The sequence below is a fragment of the Mesoplodon bidens genome (genome assembly GCF_964165515.1).
Source record: "Mesoplodon bidens genome assembly, chromosome: 14".
Taxonomy (NCBI): Eukaryota; Metazoa; Chordata; class Mammalia; order Artiodactyla; family Ziphiidae; genus Mesoplodon; species Mesoplodon bidens.
In genome coordinates, this window is record NC_138170.1 from 76,407,665 (window position 1) to 76,416,388 (window position 8,724).

Below are 8,724 nucleotides of genomic sequence, written 5' to 3' on the forward strand. Positions count from 1 at the left end.
AGGGTTTTATCATAAATAGGTGTTGAATTTTGTTGAAAGGTTTTTCTGCATCTATTGAGATGGTCATATGGCTTTTCTCCTTCAGTTTGTTAATATGGTTTATCACATTGATTGATTTGTGTATATTGAAGAATCCTTGCATTCCTGGGATAAACCCCACTTGATCATGTTGTATGATCCTTTTAATGTGCCGTTGGATTCTGTTTGCTAGTATTTTGCTGAGAATTTTTGCATCTATGTTCATCAGTGATATTGGTCTATAGCTTTTTTTGTGTGTGACATCTTTGTCTGGTTTTGTATCAGGGTGATGGTGGCCTCATAGAATGAGTTTGGGAGTGTTCCTCCCTCTGCTATATTTTAGAAGAGTTTGAGAAGGAAAGGCGTTAGCTCTTCTCTAAATATTTGATAGAATTCACCTGTGCAGCTATCTGGTCCTGAGCTTTTGTTTGTTGGAAGATTTTAAATCACAGCCTCAATTTCAGTGCTTGTGATTCGTCTGTTTATATATTCTTTTTCTTTGTGGCACAGTCTCAGAAGGTTGTGATTTTCTAAGAATTTGTCCATTTCTTCCAGGTTGTTCAATTTATTGGCATACAGTTGCTTGTAGTAATCTCTCATGATACTTTGTATTTCTGCAGTGTCAGTTGTTACTTCTCCTTTTTCATTTCCAATTCTATTGATTTGAGTCCTCTCCCTTTTTTTTTTCTTGATGAGTCTGACTAATTTTTTATCAATTTTGTTTATCTTCTCAAAGAACCTGCTTTTAGTTTTATTGATCTTTGCTGTTGCTTCCTTCATTTCTTTTTCATTTATTTCTGATCTGATCTTTATAATTTCTTTCCTTCTAACTTTGGGGGTTTTTTGTTCTTCTTTCTCTACTCTAATTGCTTTAGGTGTAAGGTTAGGATGTTTATTTGAGATGTTTCTTGTTTCTTGAGGTAGGATTGTATTGCTCTAAACTTCCTTCTTATAACTGCTTTTGCTGCATCTCATAGGTTTTGGATCGTCGTGTTTTCATTGTCATTTGTTTCTAGTTATTTTTTGATTTCCTCTTTGATTTCTTCAATGATCTCTTGGTTATTTAGTAGTGTATTGTTTAGCCTCCATGTGTTTGTATCTTTACATTTTTTTTCCTATAATTGATATCTAGTCTCATAGCATTGTGGTTGGAGAAGATACTTGATAGAATTTCAATTTTCTTAAATTTATCGAGGCTTGATTTGTGACCCAAGATATGATGTATCCTGGAGAATATTCCATGAGCACTTGAGAAGAAAGTGTATTCTGTTGTTTTGGGATGGAATGTCCTATAAATATCAATTAAGTCCATCTGGTCTAATGTGTCATTTAAAGCTTGTGTTTCCTTATTTATTTTCATTTTGGATGATCTGTCCATTGGTGAAAGTGTGGTGTTAAAATCCCCTACTATTATTGTGTTATTGTCCATTTCCCCTTCTACTGCTGTTATTGCCTTATGTATTGAGGTGGTCCTATGTTGGGTGCATAAATATTTACAATTGTTACATCTTCTTCTTGGATTGATCCCTTTATCTTTATGTAGTGTCCCTCTTTGTCTCTTGTAATAGTCTTTGTTTTAAAGTCTATTCTGTCTGATATGAGAACTGCTACTCCAGCTTTCTTTTGATTTCCATTTGCATGGAATATGTTTTTCCATCCCCTCACTTTCAATTTGTATGTGCCCCTAGGTTTGAAGTGGGTCTCTTGTAGACAGCATATATACGGGTCTTGTTTTTGTACCCATTCAGCCAATCTATGTCTTTTGGTTGGAGCATTTAACCCATTTACATTTAAGGTAGTTATTGATATGTTTGTTCCTATTACCATTTTCTTAATTGTTTTGGGTTTGTTTTCGTAGGTCTTTTCCTTCTCTTGTGTTTCCTGCCGAGAGAAGTTCCTTTAGCATTTGTTGTAAAGCTGGTTTGATGATGCTGAATTCTCTTAACTTTTGCTTGTCTGTAAAGTTTTTAATTTCTCCATCAAATCTGAATGAGATCCTTGCTTGTCAGAGTAATCTTGGTTGTAGGTTTTCCCCTTTCAGCACTTGAAATATGTCCTGCCACTCCCTTCTGGCTTGCAGAATTTCTGCTGAAAGATCAGCTGTTAATCTTATGGGGATTCCCTTGTATGTTATTTGTTGCTTTTTCCTTGCTGTTTTTAATATGTTTTCTTTGTATTTAATTTTTGATAGTTTGATTCATATGTGTCTTGGTGTGTTTCTCCTTGGATTTATCCTTTATGGGACTCTCTGTGATTCCTGGACTTGATTGACTATTTCCTTTCCCATGTTAGGGAAGTTTTCAAGTATGATCTCTTCAAATATTTTCTCAGACCCTTACTTTTCTCTTCTTGTTCTGGGACCCCTATAATTAGAATGTTGGTGTGTTTAATGTTCTCCCAGAGGTCTCTGAGACTGTCCTCAATTCTTTTCATTCTTTTTTCTTTATTCTGCTCTGTGGCAGTTATTTCCACTATGTTATCTTCCAGGTCACTTATCCATTTTTGCCTCAGTTATTCTGCTAGTGATTCCTTCTAGAGAATTTTAGATTTCATTTATTGTGCTGTTCATCATTGTTTGCTCTTTAGTTCTTCTAGGTCCTTGTTAAATGTTTCTTGTATTTTCTCCATTCTATTTACTATATTTTGGATCATCTTTACTAGGCACATGGGCTTCAGTAGTTGTAGCTTGTGGGCTCTAGAGCACAGGCTCAGTAGTTTTGGTGCACGGGCTTAGTTGCTCTGTGGCATGTGGGATCTTCCTGGACCAGGGCTCGAACCTGGGCCCCCTGCATTAGCAGGCGGATTCTTAACCACTGCACCACCAGGGAAGTCTGGGAAGACAGACTCTTGAGTAGCAATGTTAACAATGTATCTTAACATTTGCTTTACATTATATTTAACTGGGAGATTTTAAAAACCACTGAGATCCATACCTCTTCCGTGCCCGCTACCTATTAAACCAGAATCTTAGGGGGCGGGGTCTGGGCTTGCATGTTTTAGGAGCTTTCCAGGTGATTTAAGTGTGCATTGAAGATTGAGAACCCTTGCATTAAACCAATGGGAAGACAGAGCAATGACTTTAATTATTATTAACTACCATGTGAGAACTATAATAGTTTCCCATCATTACCATGACAAATTACAACAACAGGGTGGCTTGAAACCGAAAAAATTCACATACAGTTCTGGAGGCCAGACTTCTGAAATGAAGATGTAAGGAGGGCTACACTCCCTCTGGAGGCTCTATATGGTAAAATCCTTCTTGGCTTCTTCTAGTTTCTAGTGGCCTAAGGAATTCCTTGGTGTCCTTGACTTTTGGCCACATCACTCCAATCTCTGCCTCCATCTTCACAACTGTTTATCAGTGTCCTATTTCCCTTATAAGGACACTTGCCATTGCATTTAGGGGCCACCTAGATAATCCAGGATGATCTCTTCATCTCAAGATTCTTGGCAAAAATCTGTAAAGACCTTTTTTCCAAATAAAGTAACATTCACAGATTACAGGAATTAGAGCATGGACATGTCTCTTGGAGGGCCACCATTCAACCCACTGCAAGAACCTACTGTGTATTAAGCACCAAAATAGCTTTCGTGTGTATATTCTTATTTAATTCTAATACTAGATCCATGAGGTAACAATATCCAAATTTTACAGATGTCAAAATACAGATTACTTTGTCCTTTTGATAGAAGGCAACTACTTTGATATTGCTCTTGGGTCCAATTTTTGGCTTTAAAAATTATATCTGTGATTAAAAAATCAATAGTGTTATTCATGGAAGTGTAGTATAACATGCTGAGCAAACACCAGCCTAAAAAATGATTTTTTCTGGCATAGTCGTACAACCATTCAAAGTGGGAAGTCTTGATGCATTTGTGGGGGTCACTGGCAAGGTTGGAGACGGTTATGCAACCTTTACTTGTTGACATATTCTAGGTATTCCTCTTTTGCTTAAGCATGTGAAATATGTTTCTTTTCAACTCATGACTATTTTTACTTCTGAAAAAGCAAGTTAAAAGATCACCGCTTAGTGTTTCTCTTATAGCTTGAGAGAATGATTGTTCCTGTAGTTTCACAGTGCCTAGTCCCTTCAATATTTAAGACAGGTTGAAAAACAACTGTTTTCATGGCTTAATTAGTCTCATTATGATTTCTTACCAGCAACAAAAACTATTTCACATTATATGCCCCCAAATGTATGGAAACTTGTTGATGTGGTATATTCTCATTTTACTTTCTAAATTTTAATTTCTAATGATGCTAGTTGATATTTCAGAAAGCACATGAATTTTCAAATCAGGTACGTCTTATGTATGGTTTAATTCCAGTCCAGGCACTTTCTCAAGAGGGGGAAATAATACCTACATTGTAGGAATGCCATTAGAAGCAAGTGGGACAGTATGCTTTCAAGAAACTCCACTGGTTATTATTTTTAAAAAAGTAATTCCTAAGCTTTCAGAATAATGGTGAAGATCTATGAAACTTTAACCCAAGCAACTATCCATAGGTAAAACACCTAGAAAAAATATTTTATTATGCTCGCAAATTCAATTCCTTAGAAAATCTTTCTCTCTTAGAAAATTGTGTGTATTTATCTGTACACAATAGATGATGTGGGTTTATTATTTCAGAGAAAAATCAGAATGGGTGGAAACTAATTAAGAAAGAGTCAGGTCTTTAACATCATAAACACCCGCACATACCCAATAGCATACAAAAGAATGAAAATAAAAGCTCAGTACCTAATTAAAACTCATACTATCTAATTATGCTTTAACAGAGCATAATTAAAACATGCATACACTTAGTAGGCTACTTTCTTAAAGTGAAATGTATTTCAAATAGGAAGTAAATAAAGACTTGTTGGGCTGTTTTACAAAAGAGACTACACCAAGTCTAAAACTTTTTAGTAATTAAAGTGCATTCAATTGAATTTTAAGAGTACATATCAAAAGATATATAAGATATGTCCATTTTTAATTTAAAAAGACCATGGGAAGCTAGAACTTCCCTCTGGATCTGTTTGTGAGATGTTTTGAATGGATGGACACTTGGGCTCTATGTTCTACGGTAAATCCTCCACTGATTTAATGACAATGCCACCCAGTGAGGAGAGGCCTCTTTCTCTCTGAAGTTGGGTCTTGTATATGCCTTCAGTGACAATTTACCTAGGTGCCCCATAATGTCCTAGGAGAGGACTGGTCTTAATAAGAATGTGAAATACATATTAAGTTCTTATTTTGTCATCTTCCTTTTTTATGCCCTTTCTTCAAGTACACTTTTCTTTTCCTCGGGTACTTCATGCTCTACTACCATCCTAGCCGTTCTATTCACTATGAGAAATGGTTCACTAAGCCAGAGGGTTTTAACTGAGTTCCTCTGAATGCTTCAGGGATCCCTTCAAGGAACAAGGGGGTTGCTGATAAGGATGGACTTCTAGTTCATCAACCTGCTCCAGTCAGAACAGTTCAGCTGTTGTCTGCTTTACTTCCTGTGCCTCCTTGTAAGATTTGTTTGAAAAAGGTTATAGCTGTTAAAGAGAAAGTTTGTAAGGTATATTAATAAGACTTTGACTTCCACTGTAAAAATTTTTTGACACAGAAAAGCTGAAAGAATAATACAGTCAACCTCCACATGCCCTCCTTTGAGATTCAAAAGTTAACCTTTTAGCCTCTTTGCAGAATAATTTCGGAGAAAGTCACCCACCTAAACAGTTAAGCCTATGTCTTGTAAAGATAAGGACATTCTCTCACACAGGCAAAATACTATTATTGCACCTAGAAAATTCACAATTCTCATGTATTATCCAAAGCTAGATATTTAAAACCTTTCCAGCTATTCACAAATGGCTATTATAACTGACTTTTTTGAACCTGGAATCTATCAAATTTCATGTTAAATTTTGGGTTATGCCCCTTTAGTGTAATACCATCCCCCTCTCAATTTTATTTTTTGTGACATTGAATTACTGAAGAGACCAGATCAATTGCCTAATAGAATGTCTACATTTTGGGTTTGTCTCTCTGCCTCCTATGATGTCATTTGTTTCTCTACCCCCTGTGTTTCCTATAACAGTAGATTGTGTCTAAAGGCTTAATTAGATTCCATTGATCATTTTTGGCAAAGAGGTCTTCACAAGTATACTGTAGCACATCAAGAGCTATAAAATGTCACTATTTGTGATGCTAAGTCTGATTATGTGGTTGAGCTGGTAATCACAAGATCTTTCCATTATAAAAGTAAGTTTTCCATTTTGCTATCCTGTTCCCCATCAACCTTCCATCTAAATGGTTTTAGTATCCATTGATGATCCTTGACTGAACTATTTCTTTTAATTACATTTTAAGACTATCATTCCTTCTACATTTATTATGCATCATTCTTCTGTAAAAAAGAGGTTTCATTCATCAACTGGCAGTGAACTGTAGTTCATTTTTAAAAAGCAGGGTAAATGCTTAATTTTTTCCCTCCAATCACCAATTTTCAGAGTAAGGAGTTAGGATAATAGTTACCTCCAATGGAAGCAAGTGAGTTTCTTTCTATCCCCCCTCCCTCCCTGCCTGCCTTCTTTCCTGTTCTCTCTTATTTTCTTTTTGAGTATCATTTGTCCTTATGGATTTTTATTTATTCAACATATTATAATCAATTACAGTTACAAATTTTGATGCTCAAGTTATCCTAAATGTGGGCAATGGGAGCACATTTACACTGGCTCTTATGTCCATTTGCTACATTCCTTTTAGTCTTTGGCTACTTCTTTGCTTTCTGATACTAGGTTGTCCATGTTCTACTTGCACTTTCCCTGGCCCAGACTTGGAATCCGTCATTTCTCCAAGGAGAACTGATCCCCTCCCAGTTTTTAGCAACTATATGTTGATGGTGTTATACAGTTGTATTCTTATGTATCTAGAGCAGGACAGTCTTCATGGGCGTGGGCAGTGCAGTACATCAGGCTCCCTATCTTAAAATTCTTAATAATTCTATCTTTGAATTTATGTTTTGTAAGAAGTCTGATGGGACAACTGAATATACCCTGAGGTTTGGAGCCTTGGTTCATGCTGAGTCTCACTTTCTGCTGCCTCTCTTAAATGAGATCTTAACTGCTCACTCCAGGGACCCTGTTGTCCTGGCCACAGAGCCTCTCTCTCAGTGCCCTTTTCTGAGACCCGTGGTGTCCTCTGCTCACAGCAGGATCCTTGATGTGGACATATGGGGGGTCAGGGCCTGGTGTGCTTGCCTGCATCCTCTTGGGACAGGGCGTGGTGAGTGTTCCCTCCTGCTCTGGCTGGGAGCACCATAATGCATTTGTTAGGCTGCCAGCTTGAAGCTTCATGTTTGTGGGGATAAACCCCTCATTCACCCCTAATCCAGACACCAAGCATATTCTCGTGTAAAGGGTGAAATATCCTTAGGGGTTTCTTGTCTGTCTGGGTTGGGGTAGCAGTCTCTCGAGAAGGAGAACAGCCTGACTTCCTCATACCCCGTCCCAACATGGTGCATAATGTGTCAGTTCAGGGGCTTTAAGCCGTCGAACCTGGCAGTGGTCAGGCTCAAGAGAGAACATGCCTGCTTCATGTGGCAGGGGGACCCCCTAGGGCCCTCTACTCTCACCCCATGACTATACCTTTGACCAGGAGCTCTCTTTCAACAGGCTCTGTGCTTAGGATATACAATCTTTCTCCTTCCAGCCTTTCAGAGTCTGGCTTGTGTTTTTCCTTTTTGGCCAGTTTGACACCCTCTGGGAAGGAGCCATGAAATATAAATTGTGTAACTCTGCTGATTCCACATCTGAGTTAAATGTTCTGATATTTATACTTCAAACTGGCATTGAACAATAAAAAGATGAACAGTAAACTCTGTGTCAATAATTAAAACTTTAAGAGTTCTTATGGTATCTTTTGAGGAACAGAATTTTTTTCAGTAACTAGACTGGGCAACAGCAGTGGATGAAAATTTCATTTTTATTTACTAGTCATTTAAGAAATTTGTACAGATGAGTACAGATTGCTTTTTATTATTTAATCTACAGAGACAATTCTAATATCATTTTAATGGATGATGGTTATCTAATCTGTTAATATGAATTTTCCTAACTTAGATTATATAATAAATTGCACAGGCAGGTAAGGCTGAATTTATTTTAATTAAAATAAAGGTTTATGCAAGATAAATAGTTTCTTTATCTAGTATCAATCCCATTCTTGATAAATAAATCTGATCTACTCACACAGTTATCTATAGGAGCAGTGAAAGCCTTGTGTGAGTATTAATTTTCTCCAGAATTGATGTAGACCATGGCTGGTCTTACCCTTTCTGAACCATGGTTTCCTATTCTTAACTTACTTGTTTTTTTGAAGCCTATTTAGTTCTGTATTTTGTATTCCAAATTTTAAGATCTCTTGGCTTTGATGATTCATCTGACAAACTTTTTGGCTCAGCCTTGGCACTTTCTCTCAGGCTCTATTCAGTTATATATTTATTTTTTTATCTGTAAGCATTCATTCTAAGGTGAGACATAGGTCCATTCCCCACTCCAACCTTGCCTGACTGAATGAACTCTCCTCTCCTGACTCACTCACATCTGCACATAGCATGGAAGCCAAAACATTGTATGCAGTAAGTATTTTTGTAGCAACTTAAATGGAAAAAAATAAATTTGTTAATTATGAAAAATTTTAAAAATACTTGGACAAGTCTTGGAG